Consider the following 15,783-nt stretch of genomic DNA (forward strand, 5'->3'; position numbering starts at 1 on the left):
AGGAGAGAGCTGCTGTCAGGAGACAGATTCCCAGGCAGGGCCTCTGCATGGAGGTCTTGGGAAGACTTCCCTGAGAAGAGGGCATTTAGTAGGAGCTTCAGGGTAAGACGCAGGCAGCTGCTGGCCAGAGGTGGAGAGGGACAGATTCTGGAAGAACAGAGGTGGGAATTAAGGAGGGAGAGTGGGAATCCAGGAAGAGGGGAGCCCCAGCTCGAGAAGCCCTGAGACATGAGAAAGAGTGGGGTTCCAGAAACAGAAAGGCGTCAGGATAGAGTATGAGATGGGGAGTGGCCAGAGATGAGGTTCTGGGGTAACAAAGCCCCAAAGCCCTTTGAAAAAGTTCAGATTTTAATCTACACATAATGGCATGCCATTGATTAGCTTCAAAGAAGAAAAGAGGTGACTTGACTGCTGCTCTGGCAAGAGCTATCTGGCCGTTGTGTGGAGGACACTGCAGGACTTACGGTTTGGGAACATCTGTCTCCTAGCCACAACAGTGTGTAAAACTAACAGGAACATCGCATATTGCACGGTGCTCTCTCATTTACAAAAGGGGTTTCACTGAATGCCCAGCCCCTCTCCTTCCCCTTTCCCAGCTTTACTATGAGATGTTTTTAGCCTCAATTTATACTAGAGGAAATTTGTTTAGTGAGTTCTTATGAGGTGCCCAGAGTCAGAAGGATCAGTTTATGGAGGAGACTGGATTCAAACTGAGGTTGACTTGACATCCAGCTGAGGGCTCTTTTAATTATGACCTTGGTTCTATGGCCTACATATATATATACACACACACACACACATATATATATTATGACCTTGGTTCTATGGCCTACATATATATATGTGTATATATGTGTGTATATATATACACACACACATATATACACATATACATACGTATATGTATATGTATATTTGGATATATAGTGTGTATATATACACAAACACACACACACATAATGTGTGCAAATTTTTTATATGTTTATATGTGCATAAATATATTTAAAAATATACAAAAATATATATATAATATATACAAAATGTGTATATATGTATATATGTGTATTTCTAATATATTTTATAATTTATATATAAACAGATAAATATATATATAAATTTGCACACATCATGTAAAACGGATGCTCATATCCTGGTCTTTGAAACCCTGCAGAAGCAGGTCAGGCATTTAACTCTATGTGCTCTATGTGTCTGGATGTATGTAGTCTGGGAAACCAGTCCAGGACACAACTGAAAATTCTTCAGAAAGAAAGAAGAGGAGAGGGGAGCCAGTGTCCAATGATCTGCCCTCTTCCTCCAAGCCACAGGCACCCCTAGCCCTGCACAGGCCAGTGTTTGTGCGTATATCACACCTACTGAAAGAACAGATCAATGTGCTTGCTTCTGGATATGAAGAGTAATTGGGGCCGGGCACTCATGCCTGTAATCCCAACACTTTGGGAGGCTGAGGCGGGTGGATCACCTAAGGTCAGGAGTTCGAGACCAGCCTGACCAATATGGTGAAACCCTATCTCTACTAAAAATACAAAAATTAGCTGGGAGTGATGGCGGGTACCTGTAGTCCCAGCTTCTCAGGAGGCTGAGCCAGGAGAATTGCTTGAACCCAGGAGTAAGAGGTTGCAATGAGCCGAGATCTCACCACTGCATTCCAGCCTGGGTGACAGAGCAAGACTCCATCTCAAAAAAAAAAAAAAGTAACTGGGACTACATTTACTTTTCCATCAACAAACACTAGAAAACTGGACAAAATATATGAAACAACAGTTTTCAAGCAATGGACACAGCAGGACGATGATCCCTGAAAGAAGGGAAACAAATGATGTGAGTCCTGTCATTACCTGAGTTTCTGTCTGAGGCACCTTCCAAACTGCAGCCAGGAAAGGGAAATTTCAGCAGAGCACAGCATCTCACTGAGCTGAGGAAACAGAGATCAGAGTATGGCAAGAGAGAGAGAGGTAGCTGGAATTTTGAAAAAAGTACCAAGAGACTTGATCACAGGCCAGGCACAGTGGCTCACACCTGTAATTTCAGCACTTTGGGAGGCCAAGGAGGGCAGATCACTTCAGTCCAGGAGTTTGAGATAAGCCTGGGCAAAATAGTAAGACCCTATCTCTAAAAAAAAAAAAAAAAAAATTAGCTGTGGGTGGTGGTGCACACCTGTAGTACCAGCAGTCTGGGAGGTTGAGGTGGGAAGGTCACTTAACCTCAGGTGTTCGAGGCTGCAGCGAGCTATGATTGTGCCACTGCACTCCAGCCTGGGTGACAGAGCAAGACTGTCTCAAAAAAAAAAAAAATTCACAAAAAGAATGCCAGAAATCTGCAGAGGGTTCGCCTCTAGTCTCTTCCTGAATACTAAGCCGCACGTGAATAGAATGAAACTTCATGAGGCTGGGCAAAGAGCCCAGTTAAACCATTACCACAACTCACACAAGGATGAGAGACATTTGAGTTCAGACCAGGCAGAGCGGTAACTCCTGAAAGGACTAGTTATCTAGAATACAAACACTCACAAAACTCTACATAGTGACGGAAACAAACCAACTAAAAAATGGGCAAAAATGTGAGCAGACATTTCCACTGAAGTGGATATAAAGATGGCAACTAACGTGAGAAAAATGGTCAACATCACTAACCACTAAGGAAATGCAAATTGAGACTCTTATGGGACTTCAGGTGTCCATTTTCTGGCTGGGCCAGAAACCTCTGTGGGCCCGCATGGAGTTCTTGTCTCGGCCTGTGTCCAGGAAGAATGAGGTACAAATGAGATATGCAGACAATAAAGGTGAATGAGATGAAGATGAGCTTGATTAAATGTTAGAACAGCACTCAGGAGACCATAGCTCCTCTCTGTAGTCAGGTCATCCATTAAGTGTTCAGTTCTCAGCAAAGGAGAGGCCCTGAAGACAGTGGGTCCTCGTTGCCTGCAGGTCCTCCCTGCAGTTCTTCAGCAAGAGAGGGTAAGTCCTCTACCCAGCGCTTCAGCAAGAGACGGTAAGGTCTGCAGCTCTCAGAGGAGAGGCCGCCCTGGAAAGTGGCTCCTCGCTGCTGGCAGGTCCTCTCCGCAGCTCCTCGGCAGGAGAGGGTAAGTGTCCTCTCCGTAGCTCCTCGGTGGGAGAGGACCTTCTCCACAGCTCTCAGTGGTGGGGAGGCGGCCCTGGAGAATGGTTCCTCTCTGCCGGCAGTTTGACTCTGCAGCAATCAGCAGAGACCTCTCTGCAGCTGCTCATCCCCTGCGCTCCACCTGTCAGCAGAGAGAATACTCCTCTCTGCAGGTGATCTTCAAATGACTTCCACCCTGTTGGATGTCTGACTGTCTTCTGCCCTACTCTGGCTGAGCCCAGGGCTTTTACAGACCTCAGAGGCGAGGAAGTGCGTGCTGATTGGTCCATGAGTGGCCATGGGTGGGCCCAGAAGAGACACCACAAGTCCCCACCCCAGTCCGCTGGATTGGTAGCGCGGCTCCCAGCCTTCAGGGCCTCCCTGGCCGAAAGGTGGGGCCTTACCAGGACCCACCCTCTTCCGCCCAGGCCTCCTGCTGCCATTCATGGCCCTAGGATTCGGCCCCAACCCCGCTGTGAGATCGGAGCAGGTGCAGGAGAAGAGAGGGGCCAGGCAGTGGAAGCAGACGCCCCCGGCCTGCAGACATGAGGGTGGGGTGCACCCGTCCTGGGCCGGAGGGTGTAGCTACTCCGGGTTCTGCACCTGGGAGGGTGGCTGCAGTTGCACCCGGGGAGCTCCCACCCCACCAACTCAGAAGGGGTGGGGTTCCTGCTTGTCCCGGGCTCCTGCTTGCTCCATGGAACGGGAGGACCAAGTCTACAGCCAGTCCGGAGGCTGCAGGTGCACCCAGGAGGGCAGATCTTCCCTGCTCCTGCCCCTCTCCAAGAGCCCAGGGAGGCTAGGATCCACAGCCCCAGTTTGGGTGGCTGTTGCCCCCGCTCAAGAGGGCAGGCTCCTGCCTGCTCCGTAGAGCAGGAGGCCTGGGTCTGAAGCCATGGTTTGGGCAGCTGCAGGGGCTCCCACAAGCTCCATGGAGTGTGCAGCCCCAGCCACGCCTCCCTGCTGCAGCCAGCGTGATGGCAGCAGCCACTGCCGTCAAAACCACAATGAGATATCACTGCATGCCTATCAGAAAGGCTAGAATAAAAAATTAGAAAAACAGGCAGGGTGTGTTGGCTCACTTGAGGCCAGGAGTTTGAGACTAGCCTGGCCAACATGGCAAGACCCCATCTCTACAAAAATACAAAAATTAGTCAGGCATGGTAGTGTGCACCTGTAGATCCCAGCTACTCGGGAGGCTGAGGCAGGAGAATCGCTTGAACCCAGGAGGCAGAGGTTACAGTGAGCTGAGATTGCACCACCGCACTCAGGCCTGGGTAACAGAGCAAGAATCTGTCTCAAAATATAAAATAAAATAAAAATTAAGGAAAACATCAAAATGCTGGTGAGGATACAGAGCAACTGGATTGCTCAAACATTGCTGCGGGAATGTAAAATGGTGACAGCTACTCTGCAAAACAGTTTGGCACTTTCTCAAAAGAAATGTACAGCTACCATATGACTCACAACCATACTGCTGGGCATTGATCCCTGAGAAATGAAAATTGTGTTCATGCAATCACCTGTACACTAATATTTATAGCAACTTTATTCCTAGTAACCCAAAACAGGAAGAAAAAGAAAAAAAAAAAAGATAGCCTTCAATAGGTGAATGGTGAAACTGATATCTCCACAATATGTGTATCAGTCAGAGTTCTCCAGAGAAACAGAATCCATAGATTTTACACACATACACACACGCACGAGAGAGAGAAGTTTAAGGAGGTAGGTCATGCAGTTGTGGAGTCTGGCAAGTTCACAAACAGGCAGGCTAGAGACTCAGGTAGGAGTTGATGCTGTAGTTTTGCAGCAGTTTCTTCCTCTCCTTCCTCAAGGGAAACCTTGGTTTTTGCTCTTAAGGACTTCAACTGATAGTATGAGGTCCACCCACATTATCAGTCTCCTTTACTTAAAACCATTGGTAGATGTTAACCACATCTACAAAATACCTTCACTGCAATACCTATATTCTTGTTTAATTAAATGACTAGGTACTATAAGCCTAGCCACACTGACACTTAAAACTAACCATTATACCATACTTAGCAATTAAAAGGAGGAAACTACTGCTATCCATAACAAACTGGATGACTCTCCAGAGAATTTTGCTGGGAAAAAAAAAAAAAGCCCATCCCAAAAGGTTACATACTGTATAAGTCCATTTATATAATATTTTTGAAATGATAAATTTTTAGAACTGGAGGAGCAATTAGTGGTAGCCAGAGATGGAGAGAGGGGTGGGGGTGGATGGGAACAGAAAGGTGGTCATAAAACTGCAACATGAGGATCCTTGTGATGCTGGAACTGATCAGTTTCTTAACTGTGGTGTTGGATAAGTGAACCTACACAGGGGATAACTTGTGTAACACTTAATACACTCACACACACACATGCCTATACATACATATGCACATATACAATGAATGCAAGTAAAATTAGAGAAATCTGGTTAGTGGATTGTATCAATGCCAGTACCCTCATATAATAGATACTATGTCATTCTATATTTCTAGGTATAAGGGATACTATTATATGTTCAAATGTTACCATTGGAGGAAACAGGACAAAATGAATGTCCATTTCTCTGTATCTTTTTTTAACATCAATTTTATTAAGTTACAATTTACATCAACAAAATGCACCCATTTTAAGGGTACACTTCTATGTTTTGACAAATGTATACAATCGTATAATCACCACCACAAAGAAAAGATGTAGAATATTTTCATCCCGGCCGGGCGCGGTGGCTCAAGCCTGTAATCCCAGCACTTTGGGAGGCCGAGGCGGGCGGATCACGAGGTCAGGAGATCGAGACCATCCTGGCTAACGTGGTGAAACCCCGTCTCTACTAAAAATACAAAAAACTAGCCGGGCGTGGTGGCGGGCGCCTGTAGTCCCAGCTACTCGGAGGCTGAGGCAGGAGAATGGCCTGAACCTGGGAGGCGGAGCTTGCAGTGAGCCGAGATCGCGCCACTGCACTCCAGCCTGGGTGACACAGCGCGAGACTCCGTCTCAAAAAAAAAAAAAAAAAAAAAAAGAATATTTTCATCCCAAAACATTCCTTATGTCTCTTCCCAATCAACCACCCTCACTGCAAAACCCCTGGTAACCTTGATCTACTGTCACTATAGATGTGTCTTTTCTAGGTTTCATATAAATAGAATCATAGAGTGTGAATACTATATGATTCCAATTACATGACATTCTAGAGAAGGCAAAACTATGGAAACTAAAAAAGATCAGTGGTTGCCAAGGGTTGGGGGAGAGAGTGGGATGAACAGGCAGAGCACAGAGGATTTTTAGGACAGTGAGTCTTTTCTGTATAATACTATAATCATGGATACATATTACAGTATACATTTGTCAAAACCTATAGAATGTGCAACACCAAGAGTGAACCCTAATGTAGGTTATGGACTTTAGGTTGATAATGATGTGTTGCCAATGCAGCTTCATGGGTTCTAACAAATATATCACTCTGGTGGGGGATGTTGATAATGGGGAAGGCTGGGGTAGGGTATATGGGAACTCTCTGTACTTTTCACTTAATTTTGCTGTGAACCTAAAACTGCTCTTTAAAAAATAAAGATTTTTTAAAAAGAAAAAAGTAAGAACAGCTCACAAATCTTAAATGCAGTTGATATATTCTTTTTAAATTTTTTTAATTAAAAAAAAAAGGCTGGGTGTGGAGGCTCACACCTATAATCCCAGCACTTTGGAAGGCCACGGCGGGAGGATTGCTTGAGCCCAGGAGTTCGAGACCAGCCTGGGCTCCATAGTGAGATTTTAAAAGAGGAAAGAAAGAGAAAGAGAGGAAAGAAAAGGAAGGGAGGAAGGGAGGAAGGGAGGGAGGGAGGGAGAGGGAGAGGGAGGGGGAGAGAGACAGAGAGAGAGAGAGAGAGAGAGAGAAAGGAAGGAAGGAAGGAAGGAAGGAAGGAAGGAAGGAAGGAAGGAAGGAAAGGAAGAGGAAACAGCTCAGCACCTACCAGACCTATAAATTTTAGAGTCTTCAGGGCGGGATCCACCTCTCCTTCATGTCTCTGTTCTTCCACTGGGCAATTTCATCCAGTCTTACTACAACTCTAATAAGTATGGACCATTTTTCGTAGCACTAGCTCTCCATATCCAATTGTCTACTACATATTTTAAAGTCAGCAGGTCCAAATCTAAACTCTATCACTCCCCTCAAACTTGACCTCCATCAAGGATTCTCCACTTGAATACTTGATACCATCATCTATCCAGTTTCTCAAGAGAAAATAGAGGAGTCACCTCTCTACACCCAATCCATCAGCAAGTCTTGTAATCCAACTTCCAAAGTGTATACCAAATTCTTAACACTTCTCACTCCTTCTCTGCAATCATCACCCTATTCCAAAACATGATCATCCCTTGTCTCGGCAACTGCAATTACCTCTTAATTGGTCTCTCCCTCCCCAGCCTAGAGTAAATGATCCGCTATTTTTACAGCCCCCTGCTTTCTTCCTATGCAGCTCTTATCACAATTTATGCTTTTCTAGTTTTCCTGCCTCCACTTTAACAGGCAGTACTGGCCAGCCTGGTGGCTTCTCCTTGGAATCCCAGTGTTTTTGGGAGGCCAAAGTAGGAGGATCACTCAAGGCCAGGAGTTTAAAACCAACCTGGGCAACATAGCAAAACCCTATCTCTACTAAAAATTTAAAAATTAGCCAGGCACAGTGGCCCGTACCTCTAGTCCCAGCTACTTGAGAGGCTGAGGTGAGAGGACCCCTTGGAGCTCAGGAGTTCGAGTCCGCAGTCAGTTATGATTGCACCATTGCAATCCAGCCTGAATGACAGAAAAAGACCTCCATCTCTTTAAAAACAAAAAACAAAAAACAAAACAAAAAAACAAAAAACTGAGCTCCATGAGCACAAGAGTCAAGTCTGCTTTCTTATCATCTTGTCCCAGCGCCCTGCACACTAGCTGGCACACTAAATGTTCACAGAACTCATCAGAAAGGAAATCAGGACATGGCATGCATACTGCCAAGGACCAGACCCATAGCCACCTTCCCAGCAGGCTCCTTTCAACAGAGGGACTGCCCCCGTTGCACTTCCCATGTGGTTTGATTTACAAGTGTTTAACTTGCCAGCAACTTCTCAGGATCATACATGTGCCTCTGCATACAGTGAAATTCTGTTTGGTCTTTGATTCCTGTCCCTTCTCAGAAAGGCCTTTCCTGACCACCAAACTAAACTAGATCTCACCCCATCATCCCATCATCCTCCAGCACCACACCCAGTGAGCTTCCTGCAGTGCATTTTCACAATCTGTAATTATGAATTTCTTTCTCTACTTGTTTGTTCTCTGTCTCCCTCCAAGGGTGAGCACTATGAGGATGATGTTCTGTCTACTAATATCTCCTCAGTACCCAGTACAGAGCCTGGAACCTGGTTGGAGCCTAATAAATACTTCTTGAGTGGACGAAAGGATGCATGGAAAGTCCTCTTGGCCCTCATTAAACAACCAGTTCCAAAAAATGGGCACTTTCTCAGAAATTGGAACGAATGTGATTTTTCTGCTTCAGTTCTCACTAAACTGCCCAGAAACCTCCTGGCTTCTTGGAATGTCTGTTAAGAATTCCGGCTATCCCAGTGAGCATTTGCACACACAGCACAGCTGGACTGGCAGGCTCATGATGCAAGGAGGCCTGTTCTCCCCAACTCCACCACCCTTATCACTGCTCTCACTCAGACCTTCCTCCTGTCCTCCTAAGGAAAGGTCCCTAGAATGGAACAAACTCTCCCTCAGGAAGCCTCCTAGCCCTATTGTCTGAGGGAGCCTCACATTTTCTTCTTCTTTAGAGGATACTCTTGAACAGTTGGGTGATGTGCCCTGGGAAAGGCATCATTCTGTATAGTCCTGAGCTCAGAAGCAGAGCCAGGAGGCATTGTCCCTTCAGGACTAAGTGTTTCTTCTCTTCTCAAACCATATCTGAGCCTTAGTTCATCCCATGCAGTCCCACGACTTCAGGCTCCGTCTACATCTTCACTCCTCAAAGCCTGCCCTGTGGACCAGCAGCGGCACCTGGGAGCATGTTTGAAATGCAGATTCCCAGGTGCTGCCTGGTCCTACTAAATCAGCATCTGCACTTTAACAGACTCCCAGGTGACTCACAGCACATGACAATATGTTCCTCCGTGCCTGACGACTCCCAAGTTACCTCCTGTCCTGACATCTGTCCCAGTCACTTTGCAGCTGCTCATGTCACATCTTGGCCTGGAAGCCCATCAGGGATCTGAAACCCAACAGGTCCAAACCAAACCCTTAGTTCCTGTTCCCTAGACCTGCTCCTCCCCAACCTTCTGGGCCATGGTATCTTCAGGCACAGGGCACTCCTAAGGCACTGACTGAATAACCCATTCTTCATGGGCTGATTCGTTGCTCAATTGCTGGACTGGAGGCCAAGAAGAGTTGTAAGGAGAGCTTATCAAGTGATAAAAAGCCTCAGGGCCGGGGCACGATTGTGCGTGCCCGTAGTCTCCACTACTCAGGAGACTGGAGGAAACCTTGAGCCCAGGAGTTTGAGGCCAGCCCGGGTAACATAGCAAGACAGTCTCTAAAGAAAAAAAAAAGTCGGAGGGATGTTGGAGTTATACAGCATTCCAACACAGTCCCCTCTTGTGTCCAGCTTAGTGACTTTATCATAATGAACTCCATCCATGTGTATCAACTTGGGTACATCCCAAAGCATTGCTGAATAATGAGAAGTGGCAAATGGCATGACAAACCTACAGGAGTGATCACTAGCGCTATCTACCAAATATTTCCAGTTCCTGCAGGCACAAACTTTCCCATTCCTTAGAGCTAGGTGATTCTGTTAGAGCAGGCAGGTAGCCAGGCAGGGGCAGCTTTCTTTTTGCACATCTCTGGTCTGAATTCTTTCCTTCAAGAACACCAAGAACCGGAAGACTCCCTCGCCCCTCTGGGTAACAATTCCACATGACTCTCCCTGGCCATGGAAATATGAGAAGCAACATGAATCACTTCTGCATGGAAGCTTTAAAGGACAATCCACTCTTTTTTTCTTCTTCCCTTTCTCAGCCTCTCGACCTGAGTCTCCTAGTGGCTCCAATGAACCGATCCCTGTTGTAGACACTTGTCAACCATGTGTTGGAGTAAGAAATAAATATTTGCTGAGCCACTGAAATTTTGGAATTATTTGTTACCACACCAAAGCCTACCCCTTCCTGAGTGATACATCTGCACAACATACACACGTACACACAGACACATACACACACACACCACCAATAGATATGTTTTCTGAGAACATCATGTATTATGGAATTATCTTTAGGGCTGGGTGCGGTGGCTCGTGCCTGTTATCCCAGCACTTTGGGAGGCTGAGCCAGGAGGATCGCTTGAGCCCAGTAGTTCAAGACCAGCCTGGACAACATAGGCAGGCCCTATCTCTACAAAAAGTAAAATTAGCTGAGGGTGGTAGTGCACGCCTGTGGTCCCAGCTACTCAGGAGGCTGACGGGGGAGGAAGGCTTGAGCCCAGGAGATTTAGGCTGCAGTGAGCCGAGATTGCACCACAGCACTCCAGCCTGGGTGACAGAGGGATACCCTGTCTCTAATTAATTAATTAATTTGTATCTTTTGTATAAGTAATCAATGTTCACTATAGAAAAATTAGAAAATAAGAACAAGCTTTGGGTATCTCATCACTCACAAGACCTCATCATGGTCTGAGAAAGCCCATTCCCTTCCATCCATCTCAGAGGCTAAATCTACTCTGTGGCACCCACACAATTTGCTTTGCTTATAGCTGCAGTTCTCCACCCACTTAGTATTTAATTGGCTTGGAGTGGGGCCCAGGTATTCACATTTTTTAAAAATGCCTTTAGCCTAGGTACGGTGGCCCATGCCTGTAATCCCAGCACTTTGGGAGGCAGAGGTGGGAAGATGGCTTGAATCCAGGAGTTTGAGGCCAGCCTGGGCAAGAAAGCAAGAACTTTGTCTCTACAAAAATAATAAAATCAGCTGGATGTGGTGCTGTGCACCTGCAGTCCCAGCTACTCAGGAGGCTGAGGTGCGAGGATCACCTGAGCCCAGGAGTTCAAGGCTACAATGGGCTATGATTGTACCACACACTTCAGCCTGGACAATAGAGTAAGACTGCATCTCTTAAAAAAAAAACTGCCTTCCCAGCAGCCCCAGTCAGGGGCTTAGAGATAAAACTCCCACCTCCCTGGGACAGAGCATCTGGGGGAATGGGCGGCTGTGGGTGCAGCTTCAGCAGACTTAAACATTCCTGTCTGCCGGCTCTGAAGAGAGCAGTGGATCTCCCAGTACAGCGTTCGAGCTCTGCTAAGGGACACAGTGCCTCCTCAAGTGGGTCCCTGACCCCGTGCCTCCTGACTGGGAGACACCTCCCAGCAGGAGTCGACAGACACCTCATACAGGAGAGTGGCAGCTGGAATCTGGTAGGTGCCCTTCTGGGATGAAGCTTCCCAAAGGAAGGAACAGGCAGCAATCTTTGCTGTTCTGCAGCCTCCACTGGTGATACCCAGGCAAACAGGGTCTGGAGTGGACCTCCAGCAAACTCCAGCGGACCAGCAGCAGAGGGGTCTGCCTATTAAAAGGAAAACTAACAAACAGAAAAAGAATAGCATCAACATCAACAAAAGGATGTTCACACATAAACCACATTCGAAGGTCACCAACATCAAAGACCAAAGGGAGATAAAACCACAAAGATGAGGAAAAGATGAGCTGAAAATTCCAAAACCAGAACACCTCTTCTCCTCCAGAGGATCATAACTCCTCGCCAGCAAGGGAACAAAACTGGACAGAGAATAAGTTTGATGAATTAATAGAAGTAGGCTTCAGAAGGTGGGTAATAACAAACTCCTCTGAGCTAAAGGAGCATGTTCTAACCCAATGCAAGGAAGCTAAGAACTTTGAAAAAAGTTTAGACGAATTGCTAACTAGAATAACCAGCTTAGAGAAGAACAAAAATGACCTGATGGAGCTGAAAAACACAGCACAGGGCTAATATCCAGAATCTAAAAGGAACTTAAATAAATTTACAAGAAAAAAACAACCAACCACATGAAAAAGGAGTGGGGAGGCGAGGAGTAGAGACATGAACAGACACTTCTCAAAAGAAGACACTTATGCAGCCAACAAACATGTGAAAAAAAGCTCATCATCACTGGTCATTAGAGAAAATGCAAATCAAAACCACAATGAGATCTCATGCTAGTTAGAACAGTGACATTAAAAAGTCGAGAAACAACAGATGCTGGAGAGGATGTGGAGAAATAGGAACACTTTTACACTATTGGGAGTGTAACCATTGTTACAGTGTGGTAATACCTCAAGGATCTAGAACCAGAAATACCATTTAACCCAGCAATCCCATTACTGGGAATATACCCAAAGGATTATAAATCCTTCTACTATAAAGACACATGCACATGTATGTTTATTGCAGCACTATTCACAATAGCAAAGACTTGGAACCAACCCAAATGCCCATCAATGGTAGACTGGATTAAGAAAATGTGGCACATATATACCATGGAATACTATGCAGCCATAAAAAAGGATGAGTTCCTGTCCTTTGCAGGGACATGGATGAAGCTGGAAACCATCATTTTCAGCAAACTAGCACAGGAACAGAAAATCAGACACCGCATGTTTTCACACATAAGTGGGAGTTGAACAACAAGAACACAGACACAGGGAGGGGAACATCACACACCGGGGCCTGTCAGGGGGTGGGGGACTGTGGGAGGGATAGCATTAGGAGAAATATGTAATGTAGATGACAGGTTGATGGGTACAGCAAACCACCATGGCACATGTATACCTACATAACAAACCTGCACATTCTGCACATGTATCCCAGAACTTAAAGTATAATAAAGAAAAGAATAAAAACTTAAAAAACAGTAACACAAATAAAATAAAGATACAAAGAGAAAAAAAATGACTTCCAGTAATTCTAAGGTACCACTGAGAATGAAAACCACTGCCTTCCATCATCGCACCTGCCTACCTCTTCCTTGTCTCCCATCCCTATTACTGTTTCTTACGTTCCTGTTGAATTTGACCAGAATTGTTTCTTAAGTACAAACATTGTCTAACGTGGCACTTTCTCTTTCCAGCAGCTCAGAGAACCCATTGCTTGGGTGCTGTCTCCTGAGATCCTGACTTGATTAGGTTTCCTTTGCTTGAATTCAAAGTTTTGTGTACATTGTGGGCACACACAATGAAACTGCCTAAAGACCAGAATTAAGTGCTCAGCAGTAACCCATGTGGAGAGATGGATGTTCTGACCCAGCAATATCCACTTGGAAGGGGTTTGCAGCATGGCAGACCAGTTGGGGGGAAACTTCCATCGCCCAAATTCAGAGGGCCTTTTATTTCCCTCAGTTACCTCTAACTTTTTCAGAACTTTTTCTACAAACAAAAGATACAGGAGGGAAAAAAGTCAAGAATTTTATTTCATGTTTCTGCCTTTACAGATATTTTTATACCCAGGAACAGTGGCAACTAATGTTTGAGGGCTTATTTTAAGATAGACACTGTTCTAAGATTCAGGACAACACGATGGTCTAGTCAAAATACTGTCCCATTTTACACACAAAGAACCTGAAGTTGGGTGTGGTGGCTTTTGCCTGTAATCCCAGCACTTTGGGAGGCTGAGGTGGGAGGATCACTTGAGGCCAGGAGTTCAAGACCAGCCTGGGCAACATAGTGAGACCCCAGGTGTGGTGGTGCGCACTCACGGTCCCATCTACATGGAGGCTGAGGCTGTAGGATCACTTTAGCCCAGCAGGCTGAGGCTGCAGTGAGCCATATTCACCCCACTGCGCTCTAGCTTGGGCAACACAGAGAGACTCTGTCTCAAAAAAAAAAAAAAAAAAAAGAAAAGAGATAAAAGAAACTGAGGCACACAGAGGCTAAGTTGCCTGGAACAAATAGCTATCCAGTGATAGTGAGCATTTGAATCCAAGCCACTTGACTCTAGACAGAGCCTCTGCTCTTAGCCACTGTGATTGAGTGACACTTACAGGAACAGTAGTGGGGACTGAATTGGCTTAAAGCAGGGTCCCCCAATCCCTGGGCCACAGACCGATACCAGTCCCTGGCCTGTTAGGAACTGGGCCGCAGAGCAGGAAGTGAGCGGTAAGTGAGCAAGTGAAGCTTCATTTGTATTTGTAGCTGCTCCCCATCAACTGCATTACCCCCTGTCAGATCCCTAGTGGCACCAGATTCTCATAGGAGCAGGAACCCTATTGTGAATTGTGCATGCAAGGCATTTAGGTTGCACACTCCTTATGAGAATCTAATGCCTGATGACCTGTCACATTCTCTCATCACCCCCAGATGGGACTGTCTAGTTTCAGGAAAACAAGCTCAGGGCTCCCATTGCTTCTACATTATGGCAAGTTGTATAATTATTTCATTATATATTGCAAAGTAATAATCATAGAAATGAAGTGCACAATAAATATAACACACTTGAATCGTCCTGAAACCATCTCCCTCACACCCTGTGTGGTTTCTTCCATGAAACCGATCCCTGGTGCCAAAAATGTTGGGAACCACTAGTCTAGAGTAAAAATATTGAATGAGCATATAGTTACCGGATGTTCTTAAACGTTGGAAGAGGAAGTACAATGCAACACAGTGCACATGCGGGTGCTAGATGGATGAATGTGTAAATGTTATGGAGGATGCTGAAAATGATGAATGCTTTCCTGCAAGAAGGAACACCACTAACATCCAAAGGGGCCAACCTTGAGCCACTGCCTCCCAGGGAGGAAAGCACTTTGTGTATCGCAGAGAGGCTATCTGGAGGACTTAGGCAATAGGTATAGCTGAGGAAGAGTTGGCTGATATGGAAATAGAACCCCCACCCCCAAATGCTGCCATATTAACACTCACTATTTGGCCTCATGGTTGTCACCTTGCTGTGCCAGCCTGAGGGGTAAAGCGACCTCAACATCCCCTCTTGCCAGCCCCTGCTGCTTCCCTGCAGGGGACTTACAGGGTGCAGATGGCATGACCAGGAATGCCATCTTCAAGATGGCAATGGTGTGGGTGATAGTGTGCCTCCTCTACGGGCCTGCCATCATCAGTTGGGACTACGTGGCCAAAAGAAGCATCATGGGACAACTGGTGCTTCCTGATGACAGCCTCCAGCATTGAATCCTTCACCCTCTCATCAGTGTCACTTACTTCAACTTCAGCATCCATGTAAGATTCAGAAACACACCTCCCTGAAGAATGACAACAGAGATGAACTTCAGGGGAGAAAAAAGAAACACATGTCACATTTTTTCTTAAACCAGGAAAGAGGAGGGGCAGAGGAGGAGAGACCAGAGCCCCTTTCCCAGGCACCGGGGCTTTCCTTGGATGTCCTGAGACTCAAGATTTCTCACCTCTGCAGGTGGACCTCAGAATCCCACGCAGCAGAACCGCTACAGGGCAGCGAGAACGCCTGCAATGGCAGCAGGCAGCCAGGCCTCCCCAGCACAGTGTCTCCCGGGACAAGCGAGTGTCCACGTCGATGGACATCATGGTGTGTGTATTTGTTCTGTGCTGGGCTCCTACACTGCTCGTGATCATCCAAGCTGCCTGCCATGGGTCACACATCCAGCACTTTCTCTATGAGACATGCTT

This window comes from Theropithecus gelada, chromosome 20 (genome assembly GCF_003255815.1).
Source record: "Theropithecus gelada isolate Dixy chromosome 20, Tgel_1.0, whole genome shotgun sequence".
Taxonomy (NCBI): Eukaryota; Metazoa; Chordata; class Mammalia; order Primates; family Cercopithecidae; genus Theropithecus; species Theropithecus gelada.